This window comes from Chiloscyllium plagiosum, unplaced genomic scaffold (assembly GCF_037043375.1).
Source record: "Chiloscyllium plagiosum isolate Xiang-an unplaced genomic scaffold, Cpla_swu_hap1 HiC_scaffold_15, whole genome shotgun sequence".
In the NCBI taxonomy this organism is placed as follows: Eukaryota; Metazoa; Chordata; class Chondrichthyes; order Orectolobiformes; family Hemiscylliidae; genus Chiloscyllium; species Chiloscyllium plagiosum.
Window position 1 is genome coordinate 15,880,081 of NW_028270153.1, and position 11,541 is coordinate 15,891,621.

Consider the following 11,541-nt stretch of genomic DNA (forward strand, 5'->3'; position numbering starts at 1 on the left):
GTTTTCCCTGGAGTGTTGGAGGCTGAGGGGTGACCTTATAGAGGTTTACAAAATTGAGGGGCATGGATAGGGTAAATAGACAAAGTCTTTTCCCTGGGGTCAGGGAGTCCAGAACTAGAGGGCATAGGTTTAGGGTGAGAGGGGAAAGATATAAAAGAGACCTAAAGGGCAACTTTTTCACGCAGAGGGTGGTACGTGTATGGAATGAGCTGCCAGAGGATGTGGTAGAGGCTGGTACAATTGCAACATTTAAAAGGCATTCGGATGGGTATATGAATAGGAAGGGTTTGGATGGATATGGGCCGGGTGCTGGCAGGTGGGACTAGATTGGTTTGGGATTTCTGGTCAGCATGTTTCCATGATGTACATCTCTATGACTCTATGACTTTATGTTCAATGTCAAAAGAGCTGATGGCTGATTTTGAAGGCACCAGAATTTGTACCGTCTCTGCAGCATCTTTTATGCCCTTTATCAGGAGCGGTCTGAGAGACAAATCTACCACTTCAACTCCCCCCTCCCAATCCACCAGGGACATGCACGTCCTGGGCCTTCTCCACTGTCAAATCCAACATACCTGACACCTGGAGGAAGAACACCTCACCTTCCGCCTAGGGACCCTCCAACACATGGCATCAACATCGACTTCACCAGTTTCTTCATCTCCCCTCCCCTCCACTGTATCCCAGATCCAACACTCCAACTCGGCACCACCCTCTTGAACTTCTGATATTCTTCCTTCCCACCTATCCGCTCCACCTTCCACTCTGACCTATCACCATCAACCCTCACCTGCACCCACTTACCACCTTCCTAGCTAACTTCCCTCGCCTCTCCCCCCAGCTCAACACCAACAGCTCAGCTCAACACTTACCTCTCAGCACACTTGGGTGCCCCCCACACTCCTGATGCAGGGCTTATGCCTGAAACGTTGACTCTCCTGTTCCTCGGATGCTGCCTGACCTGCTGCGCTTTTCCAGCATCACATTCTCGACTCTGATCTCCAGCATCTGCAGTCCTCACTTTCTCCTAGCACTTTTTATGCAGCTGGGTTGTTTGTAGAATGAGGAATGTAACCTTATTTTTTTTAACACTTCTTTTACCATTTGTGTTTATTCACAGAACATGAGCTCCAGAAAAACAGAGCATCAATTTCTGATCTTTCAACATTATGTACTTTGTTGGCTCAAACGGTCTGTCATTACAGAAGTATCCATGTCACCATCCACTGTAATAGCAATGCCAATTAAGTGGATTTGATTTGCCCCTGCCATCTGCTCTCCTTCCTAATTACCACAGAATAGACTTAAAATCATGAGGTGCATGGATAGGGTAAATAGACTTGCTCAGATGCTGCCTGAACTGCTGTGCTCTTCCAGCACCACTAATCCAGTAAATAGACAAGGTCTTTTCCCCGGGGTAGGGGAGTCCAAAAACTAGAGGGCACATGTTTAAAGTGAGAGAGGAAAGATTTAAAATGGACCTAAGAGGCAACCTTTTCACGCAGAGGGTGGTATGTGTATGGAATGTGCTGCCAGAGGAAGTGGTGGAGGCTGGTACAATTTACAACATTTAAAAGGCACCTAGATAGGAATATGAATAGGAAGGGCTTGGAGGGTTATGGGTCAGATGCTGGCAAATGGGACCAGATTTATTTAGGATATCTAGTCAGTTGGACCCAAGGGTGTGTTAGTATGCTGGGGTTACTATTCTAGGCGGCAGAGGCCAGCAGGTCAAAGCCTCCCTGTACTTCGATGATGTCGCCGTTTTCTGTTCAGATCCACTGTCAGTGCGCAGACTTGTGAGTATCTGCGATCAGTTCCAACTGGCCTCAGGTAAATCGAGCCAAGAGCGAGACCATGTTCTTTGGGAACTGGGTTGACTCATCCTTCATTGCCTTTACCATCAGGACAGATTACCTGAAGGTGCTGGGAAAATGATTCGAAGGGGCTGGGACCTGCACAAAATCTTGGGAGGAGTGCATTGTCAAAGTGAATCAGAAACTGGTCCCCTTTGGGAGCACCACACTCTCTCCACTGCAGGTAAAAAGCTGGTCATCAGGTGTGAAGTGCTCTCTCTGTTGTCGTATGTAGCACAGGTCTGGCCCAATCCCCAAAACTGTGCTCGTTCAGTCACCTTAGTCACCTTCCGTTTCATTTGGAAGCCTAAGATAGACCAGATCTGTAGGGATTCCATGACAAAACTCTGGAAAAGTGGGGCAAGAATGTACCCAATGTCGCCCTCCTGACAGCCACCTTTGTGTGTGGCTGCATCGAGCTGTGCATAGACCCTCGATAAATAAACACCAAGTGTCACTATGTACTGAGGTTCTCCAATCTCTGATGTTGCAAAAGATGGGACTGGACTGGCTGCCGTGGAATGCTCCAAGTAGTTAGACCATTCCATATCACCTGTCCTTTGTAAAGAAATTTGCAAAGAGAAACACCTTTGACCACAAGTCCATCAGGAAGTGGTCAGCATGTAGTGTCAAAGAATAAAGAAAATTTACAGCCCAGGAACAGGCCATTCTGCCCTCCAAGCCTGAGCTGATCAAAATCCACTGTATAAACCTGTCGCCAAATTCCTAAGCATCTGTATCCCTCTGCTCCCCACCTACTCATGCATCTGTTCAGACGCGTCTTAAATGAATTTATCATGCCCGCCTCTACTACCTCTGCTGACAACGCGTTCCAGGCACCTATCACTCTCTGTGTAAAGTACTTGCCACGTGTATCCTCCTTAAACTTTTCACCTCTCACCTCTCGTTATTGAATCCTTCACCCTGGGAAAAAGCTTATTTCTATCTACCCTTCATGATTTTGTAGACCTCAATCAAGTCCTCCCTCAATCTCCTTTTTTCTAATAAAAGCAATCCTAACCTATTCAACCTCTTTACATACCTAGCACCTCCCATACAAGGCAACATCCTCGTAAACCTTCTCTGCACCCTCTCCAAAGCGTCCACATCCTTTTGGTAATGTGGCGACCAAAACTGTACACAGTATTCTAAATGTGGTTGATCCAATGTCTTGTCCAATTTTAACATGACCTGCCAGCTCTTATACTGAATACCCCGTCCAATGAAGGCAAGCATACCATATGACTTCTTGATCACTCTATCCACCTGTGCAGAAACCTTCAGGGTACAATGGACCTGCACTCCCAGATCTCTCTGTTCATCAACTTTACCAAGACTCTACCATTTACTGTATAATTCACTCTTGAATTAGACCTCCCAAAATGCATCACCTCACATTTGCCTAGATTGAACTCCATTTGCCACTTCTCCAGTCTATCTATATCCTCCTGTATTCTCGGACAGTCCCCTAAGCTTTCTGCTACTCCACCAATTTTGGTGTCATCTGCAAACTTGCTGATCATACTAACAGTGCCCTCTTCCAGATCATTTATGTATATCACAAACAACAATGGCCCCAGCATTGATCCCTGTGGAACACCACTGGTCATCTTTCTCCATTTCGAGAAACTCCCTTCAACTACCACTCTCTGTCTCCTGTAGCTCAACCAGTTCTTTATCTAGCTAGAACACCCTGCACACCATTTGACTTCACTTTCTCCATTAGTGAACCTTATCAAACGCCTTACTAAAGTCCATGTATATGACATCTACAGCCCTTCCTTCATCTATCAACTTGGTCACTTCCTCAAAGAACTCTATTAAGTTAGTAAGGCATGATCTCCCCCACACAAAACCATGTTGCCTATCACTGGTAAGCCCATTCTTTTCTAAATATAAATAGATTTTATCCCTCAGTACCTTCTCCAGCAACTTTGACACCACTGACATCAGGCTCACTGGTCTGTAGTTACCTGGAATATCCCTACTGCCCTTGTATAGGGGGACAACATGTGCAACCCTCCAGTCCTCCAGCCCCTCACCTGTGTTTAAGGATGTTACTAAGATATCTGTCAGGGCCCCAGCTATTTCCTCTCTCGCCTCCCTCAGCAACCTGGGATAGATCCCATCCGGTCCTGGGGATTTGTCCGTCTTAATAACCTCTAACCTACCCAACACATCTTCCCTACTTATGTCAACGTGATCCAGAGTAATCAAACTTCTATCTCTAATCTCAACATTCATCATGTCCCGCTCCTCAGTGAACACTGATGCAAAGTAATCATTCAGAATCTCACCCATTCTCTCAGGTTTGACACACAGCCTTCCTTCCTTATCCTTTAGTGGACCAATCCTTTCTCTCGTTTCCCACTTGCTTCTTATATAAGAATAAAAGGCTTAGGGATTCTCCTTAATTCTGCTCACTCAAGCTATTTCATGACCCCTTTTAGACTGCTTGATTCCTCGTTTAAGGCTGGTCCTACTCTCCTGATATTCCTCCAGGGCCCGTTCTGTTCTTAGCTGCCTAGACCTTATGTACGCTTCCCTTTTCCTCATGGCTAGTCGTATAATTTCTCCTGTCACCACGGTTCATGAATCTTGCCTTTCCTATCCTTTGCTTTCAAAAGGACATGCCTATCCTGCATTATCTTTAACCTGTCTTTGAAAGCCTCCCACATATCAAATGTGGACTTCCATTCAAATAGCTGTATCCAATCGACATTTCCCAGCTAATTTTGATATAATTGGCCTTTTCCCAGTTTAATACTCTTCCCTTACAGAATTGTGGTCACTGTTCCCAAAGAAATCCCCCACTGCAATTCTACCACCTGGTTTGGCTCATTCCCCAACACCAGGTCCAATATGGTTCCTTCCCTCATCGGACTGTTAACATACTGTTCTAGAAAACTCTCCTGGATGCTTCTTACAAATGCTGACACTAAGTGTATCCCAGTGATTGTTGGGAAAATTAAAATCTCCCATCACCACCACCCTGTTGTCTCTACATCTTTCCATAATCTGTTTACCTATTTGTTCTTCTACCTCACGCTCACTGTTAGGAGGCCTGTAATACAGTCCCAACAATGTAACTGCACCCTTCTTATTTCTTAGCTCCACCCATAATGCCTCACTACTCAAGCCCTCCACAGTGTCCTCCTTTAGCACAGCCATGATATCATCCCTGGCTCGCAATGCAACTCCTACCCCACCCCCACTTTTTTTTTAACTTCCCTCCCTGTCCTGTCTGAAGCATCTGTATCGTGGAACATTTAGTTGTCAATCATGCCCTTCCTTCAACCACGTCTCTGTGATCGCAATAATGTCATACTCCCAGGCAGCAATCCAAGCCCTAAGTTCATCTGCCTTACCCACTATACTCCTTGCATTAAAGTATATGCACTTCAGGCCACCAGTTCTTTTGCGTTCATCTGCTCTCTGCATACTCTTCCACTTATTAATGCTAACTTCATGATTCTTACAGTCTCCAGTTTCCATCTCGCTGTCTACTTATCTTCGCTTCTAGTTCCCAGTCCCCTGCCACATTTGTTTAAAACCGCCCCAACAGTAATAGCAAAATCTCCGCAAGGACATTAGTTCTAGTCTGGTTCAGGTGTAGACTGTCCAATTTGTCATAATCCCACCTTCCCCAAATCTGAACCCCTCCCTCCTACACAATGCCTCAAGCCACATGTTCATCCTGCCTATTCTCTCATTTCTACCCTGGCTAGCACGTGGCACTGGTAGCAATCCCGAGATCACTACCTTTGAGGTCCTCCTCTTTAACTTCTCTCCAAGCTCCCTGCATTCTGCTTTCAGGACCTCATCTCGTTTTTTTATTTATATTTTTGGTGCCTATATGCACCAAGACAACTGGCTGTTCGCCCTCCCCTTTTAGAATGCTCTGCTGTCGATTGGTGATATCCCTGACCTGAGCACCTGGGAGGCAACATACCATCCGAAAATCTCGTTTTTGGCCACAGAACTACCTATTTACACCCTTTACATTAGAATCCTCTATGACTATGGCCCTACAAGTCTTTTTCCCGCCCTTCTGAACAGCAGTACCTGCCACAGTGCCATGATCTTGGCAACTACTGCCCTCCCCTGGTGAGCCATCTCCCCCAACAGTATCCAAAACGGTATACCTGTTTTGGAGGGAGATGACCGCAGGGGACACCTGCACTGCCTTCCTACTCTTTTTCTGTCTTTTGGTCACCCATTCACTGTCTCCCTCAGCAATTCTAACCTGCGGTGTGACCAGTTCACTAAACGTGCTATCCACGACCTCCTCAGCATCGCGGATGCTCCACAGTGAGTCCATCCGCAGCTCCAGAGCAGTCATGCGGTCAAACAAGAGCTGCAGCTGGACACCTTTCTTGCAAGCGTAAGAGTCAGGAATGTCAGCCACTTCCCTGAGCTCCCACATCAAACAAGAGGCACATGCCATGGGACTGAGGTCCCCTGCCATTGTAAACAATGCACTTAAATATATGAAAGAAAAGAAAGAGAAAAAAATAAAAAATCTTACCTTACAGAGTCTTTTTCTTCTGGTTAGAGGAGGGGGAGGGAGATACTACATGCGTAGTATCTCGGGTTTAACCACTGCCCAAATATATACAAAGTCCTTACCTTCTTGGCACCCTCCTGGTCTCCACGTCACCTCCGCTCTGTCTCTGGCTGCTCCTGGACAGGAACAACAAGTGTCCTCGAGAACCTGAGGGAAAATTTGAGGGTGGATCCTGTGTGTGGTTCCCTGAGCAGACTGTCAAAGTCATTTGGCAGAATGCCCCATGACCAGAACTTTCCAACAAACACCAAGACATCACTTGGCTGGTGGTGAGAAGGGCACTACCCGTGAGATCCTTCATGTTCACGTGGTCAGTTTGCGCCACTGCATGCTGCCCTCGAACTAGGGGATGGTTGAGGCTGTCACACATCTCTGAAATGTGCCTTTGCAAAGGAAGTCTAGAGAGAGATGCAGTGGGTTTTTGACGAGGTTCGCCCTGAGCAGCTCCATGACATGGGACTCTGTGCTGTACAGTCCGTTCCCCAGAACGCATACTGCAACAAACATTGACCGTGCCTGAAGGACCATTCACTCGGTGAAAGACATTCTTTGGTCTGTCTGAAACCTGTTGGACTTCCAGACCGAGGAGTTAACCCCAACTGAGTGTTGCAGACTGGCACATTCCAAGGTCCAGGACGATGTGCTGAGGGATGCATTAAAGCTTGGAGCAGCTGTCACCAAGGCGTAGTGGGGAAAGACCACTAAGGTTTTTCTGCTGAAGTTAAATGGGGGTCTGTTCAGTTATTGGACCCTCCTAGCACCTCATGTATACATAAATATTAATATTGTATGTGTAAGAGAGGTCTTTGATTTTTTTGGGATAGTCGAAGTTCAATGCTTTATTTGTTTGCTTGATGTGCAATTGTGCAGAACTGAACTGCTTTTGTGCCAATGTATATATATATAGATTTTTATGAATAAAGTATATTCTTGAAATTAAAAAGTGCACAATTTTAATCATAAGCTCTTAACACAAAAAAAAAATCACTTCTTTGTTACTTCATGCAGTTAAACAACTTAAATGTTGACAACTCTGTCCCGTGGTAACCAAGTCATGCAGCCTGTTCGGCAGAACTCAACTCATCATGTGAATTTCTTCATTGCTCCATTTTACCCTGTGTTAAAGAAACAGATCAAAACATAATCATGTTATCAATCACACGTCATAACAAATTTCATGACTGAGGCAGATTCAGAATCCCATTGCAACCCCACAAGCTTTGACCATTCTCTTTGATGTACTTTGGGAATAAGGCTTGGAATAAGAAACGTTAGAAGTAGAAATAAAATTCCCCCTTGTTCATGTTGAAGTGTTAATCGTTTTTTAAAGCAAATATTAACATGTTACCTTGGAAAATAAGGCAGAGCAAGTGACTGAAGTGTAAGCCGGGGAACACATTGGGACTAGTGATCATAATTCTAATAGTTTTAGAATAGTTACGAGAAAGGATAAGTCTTCCATTAACGTTAAAGTGCTTCATTGGATTAAGGCAAGTTTTGACGGTACTAATCAAGAACTTTCAAAAGTTAATTAGAGTAGACCGATCACAGACATAGGGATGATTGACAAGTGAGAGAATTTCAAAAATGTGATAACAAAAGTTCACTGACATGTTCCTGTTAGAGTGAAGGGTATGGCTGGTAAGAGGAGGGAGTAATGAATGAATAAAGATATTGGGGTTCTAGTCAAGAATAAGAAAGAATTTATTCGATATAAATAACTGGGATCAACTAAATCTCTTGAAGAGTGTAGGGGCACTGTTAAGAAGAAAATCAGGAGAGCAACAAGGGAATATGGCAAGTAAGATTAAGAATAATTCTACACGGATTTTACAAAGACATTAAGAGCCAAAGAGCAACTAGAGAGAGAATAGGCTCCCTTTAAGATCAACAAGGTTGTCCATGTGTTGAACCTCAGGAGATTGGAGAGATATTAAATGAATATTTTGTGGCATCTCTTACTGTGGAGAAAGAAATGGAGGCTAGAGAATTCGGGGAAATAAACATTGATGTTTTGAAAACAGTTCACATTACAGAAGAGGAAGTTGTGGAGGACTTAGGAAAAATAAAGATGGATAAATCCCCAGGACATTGTGGGAAGTTAAGGAAGAAATTGTGGGACCCCTAGCAGAAATATTTATATAAACAGAGCTGGAAGGTGACTAATGTTGTGCTTTTATTTATGAAAGGCTGTAAGGAGAAGCCTGGGAACCACAGGCCTGTTAGTCTGACATTAGTGGTAGGTACGTTTTAGAGGTGATTCCGAAAAGTAGAATTTATATGCACTTGGAGAATCGGCATGGTTTTGTAAGCTAATTTAAAGTAAATTAAAGTTAGATCACATGGAATTCAGGGTGAGCTTGCCATTGGATACAAAATTGGCTTGATGGTAGGAGACAGAGGAGGGTGGTGGCAGGTTGTTTGTGGTCCACAGAGATTGTCCAAGAACATTGGTGTTCCACAGAGATTGATACTGGGTCCACTTTTGTTTGTCAAAACAATTTGGATAAGATTATATTGTGGCATGGTTAGTAGGTTTGTGGATGACACCAAAATTGATGGTACAGTGGACAATGAAGAAGATTTTCTAAGATTACAAAGAGATATTGATCAATTAGGTCATTGTGCTGAGGAGTGGCAGATGGAGTTTAATTTGGAAAAATGTGAGGTAAATTTAATGTAGATAAATGGTGATAGGTCGGAGCAGAGGGTGGAGCGGATAGGTGGGCAAGAAGATGAACAGGTAGGGTATCACCATCACCCCCCACCCACCTTCATCTACCTATCGCATTCCCAACTACCTTTTCCCTAGCCACACTCCCCTCCTGTTTATCTCTCAGCCCCTTGGGCTTCCCCCACATTCCTGATGAAGAGGTAATGCTCAAAACGTTGACTCTCTTGCTCCTCGGATGCTGCCTAACCGGCTGTGCTTTTCCAGCACCACATTTTTTGACTCTGATCTCCAGCATCTGCAGTCCTCACTTTCTCCTAGGACATTGGTGAGGCCTCTTCTGAAGAATTGTGTTCTAGTCACGCTGTTATAGGAAGGATATTAAATTGGAGAGGGTTCAGAAAAGATTCACCAGGATGCTGCCAGGAGTGGAGGTTTTGAGCTATAAAAATAGTCTGGCAATGTTGGGAGTTGTTTCACTGGACTGTAAGAAGTTGAGTGGCAACCTTATTGAGGTTTATAAAATCATGAGGGGCAAGGGTGAGGTGAATAGCAATAATCTTTACCCTACTCCAAAACTAAGGGGCATATTTTTAGGGTGCAGTTACATTTAAAAGACATTTGGATAAATTCATGAATAGGAAAGGTTTGGAAGGTGATGAACCAAATGTAGGCAGGTGGATTAGTTTAGTTTGGGAACATGGTTGGCGTGGACTAGTTGGATGAAAGGATCTGTTTCCTTGCTGTATGACTGAGTCTAAAATCAGTCATCATGGAAGTGGGAATGAAATTAATGTCTCTTCCAAAGAAGGTTAGGAAAGAAAAAAACTGAAAACTGAATTTCTCAAAAAAAGAATAGGGGTATAGTTAGTAAGTTTACAGCTGACACCAAAATTGGAGGTTTAGTGGACAGCAAAAAAAGTTACCTTAGATTACAACGGGATCTTGATCAGATGGGCCAATGGGTTGAGGAGTGGCAGATGGAGTTTAATTTAGATAAATGTGAGGTGCTGCATTTTGGGAAAGGAAATCTTGGCAGGACTTATACACTTCATGGTAAGATCCTAGGGAGTGTTGCTGAACAAAGAGACCTTGGAGTGCAGGTTCATAGCTCCTTAAACGTGGAGTCGCAGGTAGATAGGATAGTGAAGAAGGCATTTGGTATGCTTTCCTTTATTGGTCAGAGTATTGAGTAAAGGAGTTGGGAGATCATGTTGCTGCTGTACAGGACATTGGTTTGGCCACTGTTGGAATATTGCATACAATTCTGATCTTCCTATCAGAAGGATGTTGTGAAACTTGAAAGGGTTCAGAAAAGGTTTAAAAAGATGTTGCCGGGGTTGGAGGATTTGAGCTATCGGAAGAGATTGAATAGGCTGGGGCTGTTTTCCTTGGTGATCTTATGGAGGTTTATAAACTCATGAGGTGCATGGATAGGATAAATAGACAAAGTCTTTTCCTTGGGGTGTGGGAGTCCAAAACTAAAGGGAATAGGTTTAGAGTGAGAAGGGAAAGATATAAAAGAGACCTAAGGGGCAACGTTTTCACGCAGAAGGTGGTACGTGTTTGAATTGAATTGAATTTATTGTCGTGTGTACCGAGGCACAGTGAAAAGCTTTGTCTTGCGAGCAATACAGGCAGATCACAGAGTTAAGTAGCATAGATAAGTAAATAATAGATAAACAGCAGCAAAAACAAAAACACAGGTACAGGCAAATGCTAAGAGTTTGTGAGTCTATTCAGTATTCGAACAACAGTAGAGTAGAAACTGTTTTGAAACCGGCTGGTGTGTATGTTCAGGCTTCTGTACCTTCTCCCCAATGGTAGAGGTTGTAGAAAAACATTGCCAGAGTGGGATGGATCTTTGAGAATGCTGGCGGCCTTTCCTTGACAGCCGCCCTGGTAGATGGATTCTATAGATGGGAGGTTGGCCTTTGTGATTGTCTGGGCCAAGTTCACCAATCTCTGTTACTGTCTCTGATCTTGAATGGTACAGTTGCCATACCAGGTAGTGATACATCCAGACAGAATGCTGTCGATGGCGCACCTATAAAAGTTGGCAAGGGTATTCGCCATCATGCCAAATTTCCTCAGCTGCCTGAGGAAGAAGAGACATTGTTGGGCCTTTGTAACCAGTGCATCGACATGAAGAGTCGAAGAAAGTTTGTTTTGGGTGACCACTCCCAGGAGCTTGACACTCTCCACTCGTTGCACCTCTGAGCTGTTAATGTGTAGGGGGCATGAGTAACATCCTTCTGAAAGTCAATAATGAGTTCCTTGGTTTTGCTGGCATTGAAAGCTAGGCTGTTCTCAGTGCAGCATTTTTCAAGGTCTTCCACCTCCTGTCTGTAGTCTGTTTCGTCACCATCTGAAATTCGACCAACTATGGTGGTGTCATCAGCAAACTTATAAATGGCATTAGCCTGGTATTTGTGGGAGGGATGTAT